Source organism: Mauremys mutica, chromosome 12 (genome assembly GCF_020497125.1).
Source record: "Mauremys mutica isolate MM-2020 ecotype Southern chromosome 12, ASM2049712v1, whole genome shotgun sequence".
In the NCBI taxonomy this organism is placed as follows: Eukaryota; Metazoa; Chordata; order Testudines; family Geoemydidae; genus Mauremys; species Mauremys mutica.
Genome location: NC_059083.1, coordinates 21,069,714 through 21,090,663, shown reverse-complemented (window position 1 = coordinate 21,090,663; position 20,950 = coordinate 21,069,714). Strand labels below are relative to the sequence as shown.

The following is a 20,950-nucleotide window of genomic DNA, read 5'->3' as shown; positions in this document are numbered from 1 at the left end:
TCCTCCCTGCCCAGCTCTGCTTCCCCTGCGACACCTGCCCCTGGTCTCCTGGGAACCTCCCCCGCCTGGCGCCTGGTTTGCCCTCGGGTCTGTCCCCCCTTCCCCTCCCCCGCCAGGCTCCCCCCCGCTCTCCCCTCCCCCCCCAGCCCCTTCAGCCAGGCTCCCCCCTGCTCCCCCCTCCCCCCAGCCAGGCCCCCCCCCGCTCTCCCCTCCCCCAGCCAGGCCTCCCGCCTGCTCCCCCCTCCCAGCCCCTTCAGCCACGCTCCCCCAGCCCCCCCGCTCTCCCCTCCCCCAGCCCCACAGCTTCTTCAGCCAGGATCCCCCTGCTCTCCCCTTCTCCCCCCAGCCCCTTCAGCCAGCCCCTCCCCCAGTTGAGGCGTCTCTTCTGGCCCTCGGCAGGGTCCTTCCCACAGGGGGGCTCCCTCCTTCCGTGGTGGCCCCTCCCCTGCACACAGAGTTGGCCTCCCAGGAGCATAGAGTCCGATCCTAGAGCACCACACACAGACCTCCACAGCCATAGAGCTGCGGGTACAGCGTCACCCCCCTTCAGCCCAGTCCAGCAGGGTCACAGAGATCAGGGGGTGGGGGCTAGAGGAGCCGCGCACCAGCACTAACCCAGAAGATCGGGCGGATTCTCTCCCCGGCGAAAGAGGCCGGCGGGAAAGTGACGATCGGGTCCCCGGTACCAGCATCGAAAAACGTCACCTGCCCCTGTTCATAGTCCAGATACACCCGGATCCTGCAGGGTGCCTGGCTCGGGGACAAGGGGATGCTCTGCGCAGGGGATGTGAGAGCCCAGCACTGACCCTCCCAGCACATCACAGCCCAGATCCCCTGCTCAGGGGTAAGGCTGATCCCTCCCTTCCTGCTCACAGACTCTCTGGCCACCCCCACATCACAGACTCCCCCCCTCCCCACCTCCACCTCCACCTCCACCTCCCAGTAGTGTCGGCCCGAGGTGAATCCCTCACAGCCCAGCACACAGAGCTCAGTGTCAAATCTCTCAGGGTTGTCAGGCAGGTGCTGCCGTGTGAGTCCCCATCTCACACTTCTCCGATCCGCAGACAGGATGAGTTCGGGGATGGGCCGTGTCTGGATCCAGAGTCACGTTCGCTGCAGAGAGAGAATCAGAGCGTGAGGGGCAGAGCTCAGCCCTGGGGCAGGGTCTGATTGTGTCAGTGACAGAACCTGCCCCAGCTGGGGGGTGAACCAGGCAACCTCCCCCCTCCCGGATTTACCCAGCTCTGCACGGGGAGCAGCGCTGAGATCTCAGCCCTGGGCCGGGGGGATTCACACCCTGACAGAGCCAGTTCAGGGACAGAGCGAGAGGATCAGCTCGGCTGAGCCAGGCCCCAGACCCCGAGTCAGAGTCTCAGTGATTCCATCCTTGTGCTGGGGGGGAGACGAGGGGGGTCAGAGGGAGCTGGTTTTAAGCCACCTTTGTCCTTCCTTCAGTCTGCCTGGCCCCTCGCTCCAGGGGCCTCAGGGCTGCGAAGCAGAGAGCAGCCAGAGTGTGATGCCTCCTGTCTGTGCCCACAGCAGAGCCGTCCCCTGGGGAGGGCGAATCGGGGCGACTGCGCCGGGCCCTGCTCTTTGGGGGGCCCCGCGGGCTGGTGTGACTGGCTGGCACAGTCGGTCCCAGAAGAGACAAATCCGTCACTTCTGCCCCGGACCCCGCACCCCCCCCCAGGGCCGGCCCTGGCCCCCAGCATGACCCCAGCCCACTGCCACAATAACGGCTGGGGGCAGAGTTGCTGTGGAGCCCCTGTGCCAACTTCACACGGACGGGGGGGGGCGGGGGGGAGCTCCCTTGCACCGGAGCTATTTTCTGGGGACTGTTTCCAGGCACATCAGGGCCTCTTTGCTCTGACAGAGCAGCACGAAAGGGCCTGACAGTCAGGCCCTGGAACCTTTCCCCACCTGCCCCCACCTCTCCCCACAGACGTGATCAGAGACCCTGGCAGCACAGGAGGCTCCCAGCAGATCACAGGGAATCCAATGTCCCCCTATCCAATGATGCAACTCGTCACATCCCGTCTCCTTGCAGAGCCCCCTCCCGCCTAGCAATCAGCCAGCTGAGCACTAGAAACCTGCTTTCATAGAGACCCCACCGGCCCCCCATGACTGTGTGTAGCTGCGGGTGGGTGAGGACACCGCACACTCACTGAATGGCTGCTCGGCTTGTGCTGCTCTATCGGGGGCTTTCCAAACCCCTCACTGCTGGCCCCACGGCTACGCAATGGCTAATACAGTATTGCCGACGTCAAGGGATCAAATCTCATCAGACTGGCCCAACAATCAGGACATTTTAAAGGATTCTGTTGTGGGTTTTAGCTCAGTCTCCTGGTGTTTGAACCCCCCTGGCCCCTCCCCAGGGCTGCGCATGTGACAGTCAGTGCTGCCCACTCTCCCGCATGTCCTGGAGAAGGGGATTTTGGATCCTGCTGCAGGAGCTCTCACCCCCCATCTGCCCATCTCCTGCCCAGCAATTAATCCTGTCCCGCAGCCCCCATCAGCTCTGTCCCCATCCAACCCCCTCAATTCAGTCCCCCAGCCCCACCATCACCCCCATCAGTTCAGTGCTCCTGCCCCACCGCCCTCAGTTCACCCTCCCAGCACTCACCCTCTCTGCTCAGATCCCACCAGCAATACAGCCCCCCGCAGCTCATCAGCCCCCCAATCACGTCAGGCCCCCTGCAGCCCCCAGGCCATAATAAAGCCTCACAGCCCCACCTCTGCTCCTCCTAGGGCTCTTCACCCTCCCTAGGCCTGGGGGCTACACTGGGGGCCCCTCTCCCACTTCCCAGGCTGGCAGGGGAGCAGCCGCACTGGGGTGGTGACAGCGGGAGCCCCGGCCGCCCCCAGGGCAGCTGACAGGATTTCTAAGTAAAATTCAGCCTCGTTTTTAGAGCTCTCAAATGTCGGGATTTTTATGAGCTACAGCTGAGAGTTCTATCGCAAGATCATGAGTGAGGCTTAATTCTAAATTCTAAGAGAGAAAAGAATCGACTTTTCTGTTTTTAGGAAAGATCTGGGCAGCCACTAGGAATATGTTGCTCAGCTCCTGTCAAATGCAAAATTGAAACAAAACCTGAACTATGGTGCTGCCAAGGAGCCCCCATACTTCATAGGAAAGGTTTCACTCCCCCTTTGATCCCAGAAATTTACCTTTGTCCAACCGCAGTCTAGACAACAGTGAGTCTAGAGGAAGAAATGGGTGAAAAAGACGAAATGTCAGGTTGTCGTGTTTAGCGATATATTCACATTGTTAATGTTCTAACACAAAAGCAAAATGAAAAGAAAACAAACTTTATGAAGTTCTAGTGAAGGAGGTTAAGTGCAATTCAGACCAGTACAAACCATTCCACACCTCACTAAATAACCCCAAACATTAAAAACTAAGGACACGACCTAAGGTGACATGACAGACCCAGAGATGTTTTACCAGCAATTACACACCTGTGGCTGGCCCATGACAGCTGACTTGGGCTCGCAGGGCTGGGGCACTGGGGCTGTTTCATTGCGGGGTAGATGCTAGGGTTGGGCAGAAGCCTGGGGTGTGGGACCCTGTGACGGGAGAGAGTCACAGAGCCCAGGCTCCAGCCCGAGCCCGAACCTCATGAGCCGGAGTCAGTGGACACGGGCCAGTCACAGGTGTTTAATTCCTCTGAAGCCAACACATAATTCACAGACAGACCAATACACAGACACTTTGTCACTGATTAGCATTTAATCAACTTTAAATCTGCCCCTGTACCATTAGTACTAAGTAAAACTGACTCATCCTTCCTGGCAGACCTGGTGGTCTCATTCTCTCCAGCTCAGGAGGATAAAGGTGGAGAATCTCAAAAGCAGGGGTGGGGAACCTACGGCTCGTGGGCCAGATCCGGCCTGTTGCTAAATTTCATCCGGCCTGCAGCCTCCCCCCCCCCGCAGAGTTGGAGCCGCGAGTACTGAAGCCCTGAGTCTCTGCGCAGAGCCACGGAAACTAGGAGTGCGGACGGTGCTGCAACACCCCCCAGGTTTTGTGCGGGGTCCCAGCCGTGGCCCCACGCCCAGGGTCCCAGCTGGCTGCTGAACCCCCGCCTGGGGCTCTGTGCCTGGCACCGCACGCGGGGTCCCGTCAGCTGGCCCTGCACCAGGGACTCTGCTCCCGCCCCCAGCTGTGGTCCCAGCCTCAGTCCCCCTACCCCTGTCGACATCTCGCCCCCCCCTCCCAGAGCCACGGCCCAGGCTTGGCCCCAGCTCTGGGGAGAGGGGGCACAGACAGGGGTAAGGAGGGTGCCAGGTAAAATGTTTGGGGATCACTGGCTTTCAGCACCTCTACTGTCAAAATTGTTCCAGCGCCACTGTCTCCGCACCCACCGCGGGGCTGGACCGTGAGCACCAGCTCGAAGCCCAGAGCCTTCACGTCCCCTGCCTTCCCACAGGTGAGTGGCCCGTGATTGATTTTTTTCAATCACCCGTGGTAGAAAATAGGTTCCCCAGCCCTGCTCTGAAGCAAGAGAGGGACTGTGGTGACACAGGAGGCCTTGCAGACATAAAATCCAAACAAACACACTCCAGAAACAGTGAATTCTGCAGGAAGCTCAAGCTCAGGTTAAGGTTCACAGCTGCTAGGAAAGGAAACCCCCAGGCAGAGGTGAAAGTAAGCGGGTACGGGCCGGTACGGAGGACCAGTGAGAAAAAGTGCAGCAGCTACCGGCAAGAAAATGGAGCATTCTCTCCCTCTCTGACTCCACCTCCAGCTCCAGCAAAATTGAGGGTCTGGGAGCCCGGCTCCACGAATGTTCGGGGCCGGGTCTCCCCCCTGCTGCCCCCCTGCGCCTCCCCTGAGTGTGCCCTGGCCCCCCTTTGCTGCCCCCATGCATTTCCCTGGGTCCCGGAGCAGAGCGTTTGTCTCTCCCCGTCCCCTGCAGCTCCATGCTGCCTGCCTGCATGAACTGCCGCCACAGGGTCCTAGTCCCCTCTCCACTACTGCCAGGGCAGGCTGCCTTCCCCCCAGGACCCTTTCATTTTCCAGTGGGTACAGCCGCCCCCCTGCCCGCAATCACTGTTCTTCCCCACGCTGGGCAAGGGGCAGCCCCAGTGAGGCTACAGTGAGGGGCAGCAGCAGGGGAGGAGGCGCACATGTGATGGCAGATTCCCCCACACACATGCCGCCTCTGGCACCCACCACAGGGGAGGCGAGGAGGATTCCTGGACCTGAGAGGGGCCCTAGGAGCATGTGCAGTGACGGGGGGGGGGGGGTGAGTGTGCTGCCGGGGTGGGGGAGAAGGGAATCCCTACCCCAGAGCTCGCTGCTGCCAGCAGGGAGAGGGCTGGGGGGAGTCCGTCTCTCTGGCTCCAGTCCCAGGGGAGCCTGTCTGCACCCCAAACTCATCCCCAGCCCGGACCCACCCCAGAGCCCACACCCCCAGCCAGAGCCCTCATCCCCCTGCACCCTAACCCTCTGCCTCAGCCCTGAGTCCCCTCCCCCACCCCAAACCCCTCATCCCCAGCCACATCCCAAATCCACCCCAGCCTCACCCCACAGCCCTCACCCCTGCACCCCCTCCCTCCACACCCCCTCTTATCCCCAAACTCCCTCCCAGAGCCTGCACCCTGCCCCCCTCCTGCACCCCAGTCCCCTGCCCCAGCCCAGGGCCTGCACCCCAGACCTCCTCCCCCACCCAAACTCCCTCCCAGAGTCTTGAGCAGGTGGGGGGTGGAGTTTAGGGGGGCAGAGTTTGGGCAGGGGCAGGTTCTGGGCACCACAAACATTTCTACAAACCTGCCACCCCTGCCGGCAAGAGCTGGTGCGCCATACTGGGGTGGACTGGCTTCCTGGGGCAGCAATTTAAAGGGTTGGAGCCCAGGGCCCTTTAAACTGCTGCCAGAGCCCCGCTGCCGGAGCCCTGGGGTAGAGGTGGCAGGGCTCTGGTGGCTATTGAAAGGGTTTGGGGCTCCTGCTGCCTCTACCACCCTGGGCCCTTTAAATAGCCCCTGGAGGCCTGCCGCCGCTACCTCAGGGCTCCAGCAGCAGGGCTCCGGAGACGATTTAAAGGGCCCTGGAGGGTAGCGGCAGCTGGAGCCCCGGGCCCTTTAAATCCCCCCATTTAAATTGCTCCTGAACCCCAGGGCTCCCAGCCACCTCTGCAGCTGGGTGCTCAGGGGGTGATTTAAAGGGCTTGGGGCTCCCAGCTGCTGCTACAACAGCTCTAGCCCCGGGCTCTTTAAATCCTGATTTAAAGGGCCTGGGGATTTAAAGGCTCCGCCTCTTCTGGTGGAGGCCACGCCCCTCCTCAGGACACCAGAATACAGGCAAGTCCTTTAAGTTACTTTCACCCCTGCCCCCAGGGGGTCCGAATGCAGGCCCCTAACCCAGTGTATATGTGCTGTACTGAGAGCTGGGTAGGGAATTCATAGCTTCCAAATGATTAGCTGACTATCTCCATCCACAATCATTGTCCCTAAGAGATTTCCCCAGCTCTGTCAGTTATCAGTGTAACATAGGTGAGAAAAAACCCCAGGTGACTGGTTATTACCTGTGAATTCCTTCATTCTGGTCTCCAGAGATGCGTTTCTTTGAGAAGATTCCCAGATTCTCCATTTTAGTTCAGAAGAAAAGGCCACTGGGTTCTGAAACTTCTCCCTCTCGCATCTGAAGAACAACCCAGTGTTACTCGGGGTGGAGTTCGTTCATGTTTGTGTTTTACTAACATGTATTTTACTCTAGTGAATGGCTGTAGCTCAGCAGACCCTGGCGGTTAAATTCTCTGTTGCCCCAGGAACAGGTCCAATCCCAGCTTGGACACTACAAGCTTCCCCTTCATTCTGGTGAGACCGATATGGGAAAACTGCATCCAGTTCTGGTGTCTCCATTTTAAAATGACAAGGAGTCGGGTGGCACCTTAAAGACTAACCGATTTATTTGAGCATAAGCTTTCCTGGGTAAAAACCTCAGTTATTCAGATGCATGGAGTGAAAGTTACAGCTGCTGTGGGCATAAATATACTGGCACATGAAGAGAAGGGAGTTACCTCGCAAGTGGAGAACCAGTGTTGACAGGGCCAATTCGATCAGGGGGGATGTGCTCCACTCCCTTCATAGATGAGGTGTCAATTCCAGGAGAGGAAATTTTAAAATGGACATTGAAAAAGTGGAGCCAGTGCAGAGAAGACCCACAAATCTGATGTGAGGGCTGGTGAAAATGCCTGGCACTGAGAGCTCCCTGGCACTTGAGTGTGGGGTACAAACACCGTCATGGGGAGCACAGACTTGGCACTAAAGGGCTCCTCAGTTTAGCAAACAAAGGCAGCACAAGGACCAGTGGCTGGAAGCTGAAGGCAGAGAAATGCCCATGGGAATCAGACAGACATTGTTAGCAGTGCGGGTGGATTAACCATTGGCAGAAACTGCCCAGGGAAGTGGTGGATTCTCCATCTCCTGACAGGGCACCAGAACAGGGGGGCCGTGGCTCCATCACTTTTAAAGGTGGGAGAGCTCTGCTCTCTGCCCTGGTACCTGCCTGAAAGGTGAGTGATGAGGGATGGACGGAGAGGAGTGAGGAGGGGGTGGTGTCTCAGGGGAAGAGGAGGAGCAGGTATGGGGCCAGTGTTTAGGCACCGATGGCCCCCCCACTTCTAGGGAGCCTCAGGTGTTACTGTCTGTTGATGTCCTTAAATCTAGGCTGACCGGCTTTCTGGAAGGTGCTTTAGTCGCACTTTAGGATTTAGTCAAATTCACAGGAATAACTGGGTGAAATTTAAGGACCTGTGATACAGAGGCACCGACTCCAGAAAAAAAAAGTGGGTGCTCAGCACCCACCAGCAGCCCCACAGATCAGCTCTTCCCCCACGCCCCCAGTGCCTCCCGCCCACCGGGGATCAGCTGTTCAGCAACGGACAGGAGGTGCTGGGGGGTGGGGGGAGGGTGAAGTAAGGGTGGCAAGAGGCTGGGCAGGACAGGAAGAGGCGGGGTTGGGTCTTGGGGGAAGGGGCGGAGTGGGGGCAGGGCCTGGGCCAGAGCGGGGGTCAAACACCCCCGGGGGAATGAGAAAGTCAGTGTCTGTGCTGTGATATACAGGAGGTCAAATGTGATGATCTCACGGTCCTTTCTGGCCTTCAACTTTATGCATTTATGAAACTCAGTAACACCATGTGGCAATGAGTTCCACGGGTTAATAATTGTGTTTAAAAAAAGGGCATTTCCTTTTCTCAGCTTTACACTAGTTGCCTTTCAGCTGCACTGAACGACCCCTCGGTCTTGTACTGTGAGTGTGGGAAGCAGGATCCCCTGACGTATCCCGTACCCCACTGAAGGGAGATAATTAGGGACAATCCTTGTGGTGATGTAGATGCCCATCGTACCAGGACCTGGCGTGAGACCCACTATCCCATTTCAAAGATAATTTATGTTTTTATTTAGCTCTTTGGATACATACGATGGTCAGTCCACTAGCTCCGGGGTTCTCAGCTTACAAGGCCAGTGTGTGTCCACCCCGCCCTGTGGGACAGCAAACGAGTGAATGAACCGGCACTGCCCAGGGAGCCGGGAGCAGTGGGAGTCGGTGCAGTTCTGGGGGGCAGGGCTGGAGCTGGGGGGAACTGGCTGGTGCCTTCTATTGCTGGTTCGTCAATGGCTGGGGGATGAGCCATGTAACACGGCTGGGCGGCTCTCTGCCCGCAGGTGTCTGTGTCAGCGCAGGGCCTGTCAGGCTTGTAGCTTGACATCGGCATCACGGGGCGAGAGGCAGCCCAGGCTGGGGATCTGGAGGGCTCAGCAGTGCCACAGGCCAGGCTGCGCCCCGGGACCCCGTCGCACTGATGTAAATCTCCCTTGTGGCAAATTAAACCGATTCCTTCTTGTTCTGCCCTCAGGGGACGTGAAGAACAACTGGTCACCGCTCGCTGCAGAACAGCCTCAGACAGATCTGAAGACTGTTATCAGGCCCTGCCTCTGTCTTCTCTTCTCTAGGGGTACGTCTTCACTACCCGCTGGATCGGCGGGTAGCAATCGATTTCTCGGAGTTCGATATATCGCGTCTCATCTAGACGCGATATATCGAACCCCGAACGCGCTCCTGTCAACTCCGGAACTCCACCGGAGCAAGTGGCGGTAGTGGAGTCAACGGGGGAGCTGCGGACGTCGATCCCGCGCCGTGAGGACGGTAGGTAATTCGATATAAGGTACTTCGACTTCAGCTACACTATTCACGTAGCTGAAGTTGCGTATCTTAGATCGACCCCCCCCCCAGTGTAGACCAGGCCTAGACTAAACACACCCATTTATTTCTACTTTCCTCACAGCTCGTCCATTCTAAACCTCGGATCACTTCTGTCGCTCTGCTCTGAACTCTCTCCAATTTGTCCACATCCTTCTCACAGTGCGGTGCTCAAAACCGGACACAGTTTTCCAGCTGAGGCCTCCCCGTGGCGAGAAGGGGGGAACAACGTCCTCCTGTGTCTTACACTGACACTCCTGTTAACACACCTGTGCAGGGTGTTCACCCCACATCAGCCCCCGGAAAGGGTGAAGGAAGCAGAGAACGAGGAGATTGGGGAGACAGGCCACACATGGGGGGTTCAGGCCAGAGCAATGACCCCTGGCTGGACGATGAAGCTCAGCTGAGCAGGTGGGGGCTGGGCTCGTGCAAAGCCAGACAGGTGGCAGCAGAAATGGCTGCAGTGAGGAGTCTGCAGCCCCCCTGTGCACTCGACAGGGCAGGAGGGACCCAGGCAGAGAACAGGCTGCTGGGAGCCGGCCCTGGGGGAGGGAGTGTTAGACTCACATAGGGTGACCAGATGTCCTGATTTTATAGGGACAGTCCTGATATTTGAGGTTTTGTCTTATATAGGTGTCTATTACCCCCCACCCCTTGTCCTGATTTTTCACACTTGCTATGTGGTCACCCTAGACTCACAGGGCCAGAGGGGGCTGCCAGGGTCACCTGGTCTAACCCCCGTCAGAGAGCAGGGGGGAGACGAAGGCCTGTGGGAGGGGAGGGGGGAGCAGCCCAGGGAGGGAGCAGACGGTGCCTGCATGTGGTAGGGTCCCTGGGCTGGAGCCTGGAGCAGTGGGCGGCTCGAGCTCCCCACCCAGCCCCGGCTGGAGCGGCATTGCCTGGGCAGTGGGGCCAGCGAGACTCTGCCCCCCAGCAGGGGAACCATTCAGTGACCTGGCTGGGGGCTGAGTCACGCAGAGGAAGCTGCAGCTCCTGGGGGGAGAGATGAGGCTGCAGAGTGAGAGAGAGACAAGGGGGGGGGGGGGGAGACGCAAGGGGAGGGGTTGGCCCTGGAAGAGCTAATCCCCACAGCAGCCAGGAGGGGGCAGCACCTGCGGTGAATACAGCAACCTGGGACAGCATCCCACAGTGACATCTGCCTTTTTCACAAGAGCATCACCCTGCCGCCTCCTTCACTGTGTGACCCACTGCCACCCCCAGAGCTTTTCCCGCAGTCCTGCTGCCTCCCCCGTGATGCCCCATTTCCTAGTTGTAGGTTTGATTTTTCCTCCCAACGTGCAGCACTTTGTCTCCATTGAATGTTCCCTTCAATTGATTTTAACCCTTCCTCCCTCCGCCCTGTGACTCTTGTGTCTACTTAGACTGTAACCTCCCTGGGGCAGGGACTGTCTCTGTCTGTGTCTGTGCAGCACCCAGCATGTGGGGCCCTGGTTTTGCCTTGAGCCTCCAGTCGCTGCCATAGCACCACTGATAACAGCACATTATAAACTCCTCAGAGCAGGGAACGTCTCTTCCATCGTATCTCCTGCCACGCCCAGCACACGGCTAGAGCTCACTACATAATTAGAAACAATTAACAAACAGCTCATTGAACAGTCATTGGATGGGCCTGACTTTCCATCCCTCCCAACCTAGCTGGAGTTTGGAGTCTATGACCTAGAAATGAGAGACCCATTCTCCATCCACGATCTCCTGAGGTCTCTAGTCCATCAGCCACACTACAAATAACACCCCCGTCTGTGGGTCAATCACTCTTTTCTCAGGCTGCTCTATTCTGGAGTCTAGTCAAAATGACAACAGCCTCAAGATTACATTTAACAGAGGGACATTGGGAACCAGCCCCACTCTCTGCACTGCTGGACCGTGGGGAGCAACGTCTCATGTCCAAAATCCCTTCCCTGCCCTGGGAAGTGAAAGGGAGAGTGAGAAGGAGCCACCTACCTGCTCAAGGTGCCTTTGATGTCCTAGAGGGGAGAGAGAAAAGGAAATTCAGTCCCATCTCTCATACTAAGGGTCCCTCCTGCTCTGGAGGTGACTCACTTGGTCTTCACAGTTTGAGGTTCAAAGAAAAATTATTGGTTATTTATTAATGCAAACAAAAACATTCAATGTGCTGCCTTTGCTCTTTCGGAGAAGTGCTCTGACTGCAGGAGCTGGGCCCAGGAAGTTTGTATACGGAGGCACACAGGCTCTTTGTGTAGTGACAGTTGCATAACCAGCTGGCACATGGAATCAAAGGCTCATTCTTGCGATGTGCTGAACAAGGATCTGCCTAAAACTCACAGGTGTGGGGAAGATCCCCTCCTGCAGACTCCAGTGGGTCCAGAGGGAGGGATGCCCCCATGCTGTGCTGCCCCCGTGCTGTAAACTCTCTCCCCACTCACCCACAAACACTCCGAAGGCCTGTTCTGTGGGCTTCTTGACATCCACAGGAAGGTGGGGCTGGGTGAGAACAGTGGGTTTGGGGTACAGAGTAACACAGGGCCAATCACTGTCCTACACCCCAGGTTCAATGCAGGAAACCCGAGGAGTGAAGAATGCTGCCCACAGCAGATACTGGTCGCAACAGAGAATTTGATCCTAGATATCAGCTGGAGACGTCCAGGATGCTACATTCTATTTCTTGCCTTTTTTTCTTTTCTTTGCTAGTTAGAGGCATTTTTTGAAAAATAAAATCATCAGAAGGCTTTTGGAATTCTAACAACTACTTATACGTTCAGGCTACCATAAGTAATGAAGAGCTTCCCTAACTAACTTCAGTTCTGGCGGAGAAAATCACCACAGCCTCAGACCCCATGTATCGATTTTAAAGCCAATATTTTCCCTTTTTGTGGTATCTAGGAAAAGTGGCAAAATCAGGCTTTAAATGGAATTGTAGCTTCAATCTTAGCTATTTCCATAATTAAAGACTGGTTCCATCTTTAATATTTTGGAACACAGGCAATGCCAGACTGGCTCAGACCGGACGTCCATCTAATCACTATTCTGTCTCCAAAGGTGGACAGTGCCAGATGCTTCAGAGGAATGTGTAAGATAATCTGACCCCCACATTCTCATCCTTCTCTCTAACAGTTAGCGACTGGCTGAAGCAATGAAGCATGAGGTTTAAGATCACTCTGCGTATTCTTGTTATCCATTGTGACAAAGTTCCTCTTCTACCTTGGTGGGTCCTGTGCTTATTGGTGGATTTGCTCACCTCAGTGATCTTCCCCTCTGGTGGAACCCACAGTCTGGGTCACCTCCTCCTGTATCTGATCAGAAGTAGCGAGGTTTGGGGGGGGAGGGGCGGGGAACCCAGGCCCGCCCTCTACTCCGGGCTCCAGCCCAGGGCCCTGTGGATCGCAGCTGTCTATAGTGCCTCCTGTAACAGCTGCATAACAGCTACACCTCCCTGGGCTACTTCCCCATGGCCTCCTCCCAACACCTTCTTTATCCTCACCACTGGACCTTCCTGCTGGTGTCTGATAATGCTTGATTGTATGATAATTCCTCACTCCTCCAGCAGCACACCCTCTCAGTCTCAGCTCCTTGTGTCTCTTGCTCCCAGCTCCTCACACGCACTTCTCTCCTCTGGCTCCTCCTCCCCTGACTGGAGTGAGCTCCTTTTTAAACCAGGTGCCCTGATTAGCCTGCCCTGATTGGTTGCAGGTGTTCTAATCAGTGCAGCTATCTCCACTGCCTTCTAGAAAGATCTTAATTGGCCCCAGGTGCCTTGATTAACCTGGAGCAACTGCCATTTGGTTACCACGGTGCTAGGGATTTGTTTAGCCTGGGGCTAACATACCTCTTTCTCAGTACTTTACTGTAGCCATCTGGCCTTGCCCCATCACACCATATAAATATCTGATCACTTTTTGAGTTTTGCTAAATGCTTGGTCTCAATGAGATCCGGTCTAATTACGTGATTTGTGAAAAAGCATTCTTTGCATCAGTTTTGATTTCTTCACCTTCTAATTTTATTGAATTTCCCTTTGTTCCTACATTATGAGACAGGGAGAAGAGAGTTTGGAGTCTGTGATTTTTGGAGGAGTTTTCTCCCAGTAGAATTCAAAAGAAGAATTTATTTTCATTTAGGGCTCGATCCAATGCTCGTTGTACTCAAGAAGTACATTTCCATTGACTTTAATGGGCATTTTATCAAGCCCTTAAGGAACAATAATGTATATTTTAGCAATACTGTATGTTCTGACCTGCCACTCCTACACTCCAAAAGTGAAGGGTTAGAAGACTTTCTTGCCCTGAGAAAGGTTCTGGGGTGTTTCTAACACCGTCTCACCTGCAGGAATTCACTCGCTGGCTGCTGGCACTTCTGCTCCATCTCGCTGATCAGGGAACTGAAAGAGGATAGTTCCTCAGATAGTTTGGCAACATACTCAGTCCCCGTCTTTTCAATTTCCTTATTCAGCTCTTCCAGCTGGGCCAGGCGGAGTCGCTCTTGTTCCTCCAGGAACTGGCGCAGTTGCTGAAATTCAGACACAATCTTCTGCTTCTCAGTTTCTAGCTGTTTCTGAAATGACAAGGTACGAAGAGGAAAATCACTGCTCAAGGACAAGAATACGGAGTGAGTCATGGGACATTTTATGCACGTGGCAGCATGTCATTGCAACCCCACAGAATTTAACTCCTGACATTTTATGGAGAACACACTCTATGCTCAGTAGACAGAAGATTTTCCAATAAATTTTCAAGAATCCTAACTGGTGTTTAGAATATGAATTTTTCTTGCATGATTCAGATAATCTGAGATCAGTGGCTTCTAGAAAACCAGATCCTTCTAGTAACAGGAAGCACAGCAGATGTGGGATTCAGAACTGACTGGCAAGGATTATTTCAGTAGAGGAAACAGCAGAACCCAAACTAAGAAGCACTAGACTTGAACTGGGGAACACAAGCTGTCCACAAAATACATAGAGACATAAAGGGCATTTAAAAAAAAAAGTACTAAAACTTGAGCTCCATCATTTGCTCTCATGACATGAGTTCTGAAAACAGTTTTGGATGCATAACATTTGGCCCACCATAAATCTTGGATTTTAAGCCACACAGGGACCTTGAGCACAAATTGGGCTGCCGGGAAGACCCCTTTTTACACATGCAAATCTGAGTTTGCAGGTTGCTTAGGACTGAGTGCATGTGAACTGGACAGAAGCCCGCCAATTCATGCTGTTTCTGGAGCACTCTCTGGCCCTGGATACCCTGGGAGCAAGGAAATCAGACCAGATCTGGACCCAGATCTTCTCCATGGCGATGTCTAGCAGCGATACCATTAAGGGCCTGTTCCAAAGCTCACTGAACTGACCCGGAGTCTCTCCAATGACGTCCTTGTGCTTTGTCTTAGGCACTAAGTGAACCTCCTCCTCTGGGGCAGCAGATTCCCAGAGCAGCTGCACTGATTGGCCAGCTGCGGTTCTCTCTGTTCAAAGTGCAGCTGGCCAAAAAACTGGGGGGTTGGGGGAATTTGCAAAAATAATTGAAATCTCAAAGTTGTTTCCATGTCTCAGTTTTGAAAATGGAACTTCTTTTGATTTGTTTGAAAATATGTCGAAATAACTTTTGAAAAATGTCACATTTTTCTTTCTCCCTTTTCCCAAATGGAAAAAATAATGTTAATTTCCCCCCATTTTTCTTTTTAGTACGTCCTCTCTGTACCTCTTCAAAAGAGCTCCCAGTTTTGAAAAAGTGGCAAAAAGAAAAAGGGAAAACTAAGGGGGAAAAAAACCTGGAAATTATTCATTTTAGTGCACTCAGGAGAAAAAAGGGCTAAAAAGAGAAAGAAAGAAATAAAAAACAAACATGAAAGTTTTAAAAATGTTCAGCTTCTTAAAAGCCAAATGAAATTTCAGTTTGAAATGACACAAAAATGTTTGTTTTACTTTGAAATTTTCTGTCAAAAAATTAAAATTTTGTTGCAAGTGACTTTTTCCCATGAAAAAAGTTGTTTTCTACTAAATCCCTTTTCTCTGCTGGAAGCTTTTTTGGTTGAAACTTTTCAACCAGCTTTAGTTGAAAGACTAAAGGAGAAACTACTGTTAAGTAAACAAATTACACTCAAATTAGCAGTGCAAGGATTTGGATGATTAAAGCTCTTTCTTTAATGCTGCATTTTCCTGCTGACTCTCAATTAAAGCAGAACAGTTTTTCTTTACAATGAGAAGAAAGAAGTGATCATCTTTCATGGGTGAGAACGTGTTACTCACTGTTCCTCTGATGACACTCAGACTAAGCAGTGGATTGATAATGTCCCTGTGCACATTTGCCTCTGAGTAAGAACGGCACCTACCAGCAGTTCCTGGCTTTTATTTTCCCCACTCGATTTATACGACAGAATCTCGTCTCTCTCTTCCTTCAAAATCTCCAAACGGCTCCGAATTTGGTCCTGACAAAAGAAAAACTGGTTTAGTTTTGGTTGTTTTTGGAGGATTTTGCCCCCATTTATTTACATTTGCAAGAATATCAAATACATAATAAAATGGGTGAGTGCTCTAACCCCATGACTATACAGCCAGTCTCACGCTTGTGGTCTCTCTCTCTGGCCCAGATGACTCTTTATCCCCACTGGAACAGCTTCTCCAGGGGAGATGGAGGGAGCCCCACATCACACTACCCATGGGTAGGGCACTCCCCTGAGAGATGGCAGATCCCTGTACCAATCTCTTCTCCTCATCAGGTGGAGTTGGGACTTGACCCAGTGTTTCCTACTTCCCAGGTGGGCACCCTAACCCCTGGGCTAAAAGTCAGGAGGGAGGCTGCCTCTGTGTGTACTAGCTTATGTGGGGCCTGAAGTGGCAGGTGTGTTCAGAGGCCACCTACCAGGTTGGGCCTCACACTCTACCTAGGCAGCCGAACGCCTGTCTTCCTCCAGACTGTGAATCGCTCTAGGGCTTAGGTGGGAAATAGGCGTCTGGATGCCTAGCGGGAGGCAGCACTGCAGGGTGCGTGTCTAGAAATATAGGGATGGTGTAAAAGCTGGAACGAGCCAGAAAGGCCCAGACCAACATTTTAGTCAATAAAATTGTTGCAAAAACCAGCAGGTGTTTTTACAGACAGTTAAGTACAATATTTTAGTGATGAGAACAGACTCATAACACATTGTGCTCCTGGGGGGATTCAGTGCCGCTGCGCAGTGCAGGATTTTGCAGAAATTAATGTTGGGCACCGAAAATTCCCTCCCCCCCCGCAGAAATGGGCTGCCGAGACGTTGGCCACCACTAGGGGCTGCTGGACTTGGCAGAGCCCAGATCTCAAACAGAGACAATCCCAGGGGGAGGGAACGGGAGTTCCCAGCAGCTGCTGCGGTTGCCAGCCCGCCCCGAGGGCAGGAAGGGGGCAGCAGCAAGCAGGAAACTCCACGCAAGCCGGGACCCAGCATGAGGCTGTTTCTCCTTCTGGGTCCCTGGGCTCTGGGGGAGACGGGCTGTGAGTGTCTGTGCTGCGCCGGGGGGAACCTCGCAGCTGGGATCTGGGGAAGTGGGGTTTGTGAGTGTCTGGCCCCCCGGCTGGGCTCTGGCAGGGAGGAGGCAGAGAAGCAGGAACTGAGCTGTTGTCGGGGTTTCTTTAACTCTCTACCCCTGGGGGAAATTGTGTGTGTGTCTGTATTGTTACAGACAGACTTGCTGACAGGTATTTTGAAATAAATTACAAAAATAATTGAAACTGGTGTGATTGTTTAGTGTCATTTTGACAAATAAAATGTGCAGAATTTTAAAATATTGTGTGCAGAATTTTAAATGTTTTGGTGCAGAATTCCCCCAGGAGTAACATTATCGCTGACTCATTGTGGCTCAAAACCATATTTTAAACACCAATAAATAAATAAATAAATAAATAAACCCCAAAAGACCTTGGGGACGATATTTTACCACTGAGAACTGATTACTAGCACGCTGCCATTTACCCGTTCCAGGCCAGAGCCAGTTTTTAAACACCAAGAAGGACCTGGATGAGATGTGTAACCAGAGCACATTGCCTTGTGGACAATATTGTACCCCTGAGAAGGGATTAACAGCTGACTGTCATCAACCTCTTCCAGCCCAGAGCCAGTTTTGAACGCTAATAGGAACCAGGAATACACAGTTCCGAAGTGGCAAAGGGACAGTATTTATACATGTAGCTCATTCCCTTGAGGACAGTAGTTTAGGATTAAGAACTGATTAGCAGCACACTTTTGTTAACCCATTCCAGCCCAGAGCCATTTTCAAACCAAGGAGGAGCCTGAACAGTCGGTTCTGAAGTGGCTCGGGGGACCGAAGTTTTACATGCAGCACATACAGGTGAGACTGATACAAGGCTAATGAGAAACTCGTCTGAACCGACCTTTAACCCAGGTTTTCGGGGGATAATTCGCTTTATTACTAAACCACCCAGAACACTTGGTTCCACAGTGAAACGGGACAAAAACGCTGCATGTAACACAGGTGAGAGCAGCACAGTCCTGCTGAAACCACCGGCCAAACCAGCCTTTCACTGCCTGCTCTGTGCAATGACGGGTTAATTATTGATAAACCCTCTGTTCCGAGGGGGCCCAGAGGATGGAAATGAGTCGTTTATCTCCTGCTGCCTGGCTCTGGTTAAACAGTCTGAGTCTCTCTTGCGCCCTTTTGCTTTGCAGCTGATTTGCTGCCTCTCTCTGTGTACCTCTGTGTACGCCCAAAAGCTTGTCTCACCAACAGAGTTGGTCCAATCAAAGATATTCCCTCCCCCACCTTGTCTCTCTTCCCCCTGTAAGTCCATTTCCTTCCTCTGATCTCACTCTTCCCTCATGGAGCACTTCCAGTGCTCACTCCCAGACCAGCTCAGATGTTAGCACAGAAATGGGGCCAGGGACAGCGTAGCTATTCCATGGGGGCGAATACTTGCTTGCTTGCTGCTTCAGAACGCATGTACCTGTGGGGACACCTGTTTTCACCCCGTTCTCACCTCTGCTCCTCTGCAGTTTGGAACCTTGACCTTCCCCCCGGCCCGTAGCTCTCAGTCGGTGTTGAGGATGCACAGCGCTGCTTAGGGGGTGTGGAAATCCCGGGTGTGTACAGTTGCATGGCACATAAATAGGTTCAGAATAGGCCACTAACCTCCTAGGTCCCTATCCTTGTTGCCAATCACTGAGTTGGTAGTCTGTGTTGTTTAAATGCAATACATTATTCTACTTTAATCACCCTACTCTCTCATCGGTTGCGTCTCGACAATTGTCCAGCCGGTGGTGTGTCTCACCCGCAACTCTAATCTGATTCACGCAAAGCTTTGCCGAAGTTCTAACAAAACCTAAAATTCACAGGGGCACAAATACAATAAAATAGATTGTTTAGTCTTTTTTTTCTCCAGTATTTGTAGTTTAATTTATATGTATAAATTGGGACTATTTTCCCTGCAAGCAGCAGTGGACATTTTAAGAAATAATATAAAAGAGAAAATATTGAGTCTTCCACCTTCTAAGCCAAAAAATGGCCAGCTGCTCGCATACAGTTATGAAGGGCAAAAGAACAAAAAAGATGACTGGAGGTGTGATCCATACAAATGGATCCACAGAGGAAGACATCTTTTCCCAAGGGGGGGAGCCTCTGGTAAGGAAGAGATATTTCCAGAGACTGATCGATACAGATGAGGTTTTGTGTCACAGATACGGATATGAAGTTCTTGATGTAAATATGGACAAAGTGACTGTTCATTATTTGGGACAAGACGAAACACCTGACCCATGTGTGCCCTACAGGAATATGAGAAAATATCCCTTGAGATCTCATGGTCATACAATGCCATCTGTAGTGCCAAAAGTTGTGGAGCAGAAACATTTAGGCCCATCTAAAAATTACCAGTGAAAAATAACAGATTCTAATGTCTCACCAGCCCATATGAGAGCGACTCTTCTAAAAAATACACAAGAAATAAAAAATAATGTATGAAAAACAGAATCAGGCACAATGCTCAGCGATGTGTATGACCTTCACTGTCCCCTGGAAGGGTTTGTGTGTCAGTACTGCTGGGTCCCTGAAATCTCTGCAAGTTTGGATCTTCCAGATGTTACTGGTATTTTTTAAGAGGTGACAATATTGAAGCCAACTACACTTGTTTGTATTCGACATTTCACCTAGGAGACTTTTCCTCTCCCTCTTCATGTGCCTTTTTTCAGGAAGATCCAGCAATTCCTGTGGCTGCGCTGATTCATGACAAGTGCACAACACATGCACACAAGATGTTTTTTCATTTCTAGCAGAATGTGTGTCCCAGGTCGGCAGCAGTTTCACTGTACTAGTATTGTGCTATAGGTATAAATTTCAGCCCCTGGGCAATTTAGAACTGACTTTTCTGGGACCTTATCGGTGTTAAAAATGGTTTTTAGCAAGAACAGGTTAATAGCAGTATGTTATATGTCTCATTGCTAAAGGATTGTTCGTAAGGGTGTCGAACGGTATCAGCTGGTTTTTGCCATAATTTTTTAATTAAAATGCAGTTCCTGCCCATTCCAGCCCTTACACCGTCCCGTGATTTCTTACCTTGTAATCCTCAGCTGCCTCCTCTATGGGAATCACAGTGTGTTCTCTGTGATCTCGGGACAGGTGGCAAACCAGACAAATGGGTGTTTGATCCTCTTGGCAGAAGACTTTTAAATCCTCGTTGTGTTTTTTACACACTGTCCCAACTTCTGGTTCTTTTGCTGACTCCAGTGTAAGTTTTCTGGAAGCTTCTACAATATTCCTCAGCTGTCTGTTTGGTTTGAAGTTTCTCTGGGAGAAGGTTTCTCTGCACTCAGGACAGGGGAAGTTTGTTGTCAATGCCTCCCAGCACTGAGTGATGCAGGCCTGGCAGAAATGGTGCCCACAATCTAGAGACACTGGATCTTTAAAATAATCTAAACACACCGAACAAGTCAGTTCACCTAGCAGCTGTTGTGCTGGATTCGCAGCAGCCATGGCTGCTTCTGCAGAGAAGGGAGGAATTTAGTTTCACTTTCCTGTTCTCAGAAATGGGCTGATTCTGAACTTTGCACACCAAACGGGCCTTTCCTACGTGTACATTGCCTCAGGTTACTCTTGGGAGGCTGGAAACTGCTTCTGGTCTGAGTTAGCCCCTGGAGGAGGCACCAGGACAGACTGTGGAGTGGCAGCACCTGACGCTGTCGCTCCCTGCAATGGTGCAGCCTGGCCCCTCTGCAGAACAGCGGATTGAAAAACAGCCCCTGCCACACCCACACCCAGCTCCATACAGCATTTCTCCCTGCAGGGGGACCTACAGCCTAGCTCAGGGCACAGCTCCCTGCAGCAGGTGGTGCTGGGAACATTTACAAAGTGCTGTGGGCTGCCAGTGGTATTCCAGCCTTTGGAAGGGGGATCCTAGAGTCCTGCCCCTCCCCCTCAACCCAGTGACTGGGGCAGTGACCATCTGTTTTTCTGCTCAGTGTTCGCCCTCTGTGGTTGATACAATAATCTCTAAATATCGTCTTCCTAGGCAGGTTCCCAGAGGTCAGCAGGGGATAGACACATGGTCTGCGACTGAGCGACTGAGGAAGAGGGAAAACGGGGCTGGGACAATGGGGGCCGGAGTCACTGCCTCATTCTCACCAACTGCAGCATGAAAACATTGGGATATCTTGTGCCAAGGGCTTTGCATGAGGCACCGCTGGGCTTCTTAGCCTCCATCTAACTTCTGCAAAGTCCTGATCGGCAAAGCTGTTCCAAGTGACAAAAAGGCCTGGTGGATCTGTGTTGCTTCCAGTGACATATGCAGTCAAGT

General features: G+C 52.6%; 1 pseudogene; it reads right to left on the bottom strand.

Annotated features, from left to right (window-relative positions):
• Positions 1–455: 455 nt before the first annotated feature.
• LOC123344943 lies at positions 456–20,330 on the bottom strand (annotated as a pseudogene).
• Positions 20,331–20,950: the final 620 nt, after the last annotated feature.